Source organism: Merops nubicus, unplaced genomic scaffold (genome assembly GCF_000691845.1).
Source record: "Merops nubicus isolate BGI_N331 unplaced genomic scaffold, ASM69184v1 scaffold43428, whole genome shotgun sequence".
In the NCBI taxonomy this organism is placed as follows: domain Eukaryota; kingdom Metazoa; phylum Chordata; class Aves; order Coraciiformes; family Meropidae; genus Merops; species Merops nubicus.
In genome coordinates this window covers 1748-2961 of record NW_008625841.1, presented here as the reverse complement: position 1 = coordinate 2961, position 1214 = coordinate 1748, and positions in this window count along the sequence as shown.

Genomic DNA, 1214 nt, shown 5'->3' with positions numbered 1-1214 from the left:
CCCCCCCCAGAATTTGGGCAGTGGGGGCACCAAAAATTGGGGGGGGGGGGGGTGGCCTGTGGGTCATGTGGGGAAGCACTTGGCCTTTTAAAGGGTGTTTTTATTGTGAAAATCCTCCTTAATCCTCCAATCCTCCTTAATGAGTTTCTTCTGCCAAGGGTTTTGGAAAGGTCCCAGCCCTGCGGAAGGTGCCTCAGGTGCTGCAGCCGCCCGCGAGGGGTCCCGGCTGGAAAGATGCCCCCAAAGCAGCCTTTTAAAGAGGGTTATTTTTAATCCTTTCAAGCTGTAATTTCTCTTAATGAAGAACCGCAGCGCCCGTGCTCAAAAAAAGCCACAATTTGAACAAAAGTGCTGTCATGAAACTCATAAATTCCAGTCGAGAGCCGCCCGCTCCGCCCGGCGCAGGGCTGGAGGAGGTTTCTACCCCCTGGGGGGGCAAGGGGTGAATTTATTTGGAAGATAATAAAAAATAACTCAACTACTGAGGGTTTTCCTCTAATGAGCAAACTTGTTGGAGGGTGGAAGGTACAGAGGGGACCTTTCACACCCCCCTGAAGGCGCAGCGTGGGCCGGCGATGGCTGTGAGCTCAGCCCCCTGCACAACATCCTGAAATTCTATTTTTACACGCCCAAAATGGGATAAATTCCCAGAGGATTGGTCTCGGCATCCCCCTCGCCACTGGTTTTACTGGTTTGCTTGAACAGGGGGTCTCTGCTTGCCTCAGCTTGCCCAGATTCTCTTTCTGGGGGCGATGGGTGAAGAGAGCCCTTCGGAGAAACCTCGCAGCTCTTGGTTTTTCCAGATTTTTCCCTTAAAATGCCTTTCCCTTCCCTTTTTTGGGGGGGTTATTTAATTTTGAGTGTTTTTTCCCTTACCATGAGGCAGCCTCAACCCCAAAAAGTCAGAGCTTTGACCCAAAACCTTCCTTTACCCTAGGGAGAAAGGAGTTGGACTGCAGCAAAACCTCATCCCTGCCGGGATGGCTCCGAGCGTTTCCAGATTTTTCATCCCAAATGCTTTTCCCCTCCCTTTTTTTGTTGCTTTTTGGGCAGGTTGATGCAGTTTTGAGTGTTTTTACCCTTCGTCTGAGGCAGCCTCGACCCCAAATTCAGAGATTTGCCCCCAAAACTTCCTTTTTTTGGAAGGAAGGAGCTGAACCACAGCCGGCGAGCGACCAAAAAAAAAACCAACCAGACCAACTTGGACTTTCCAC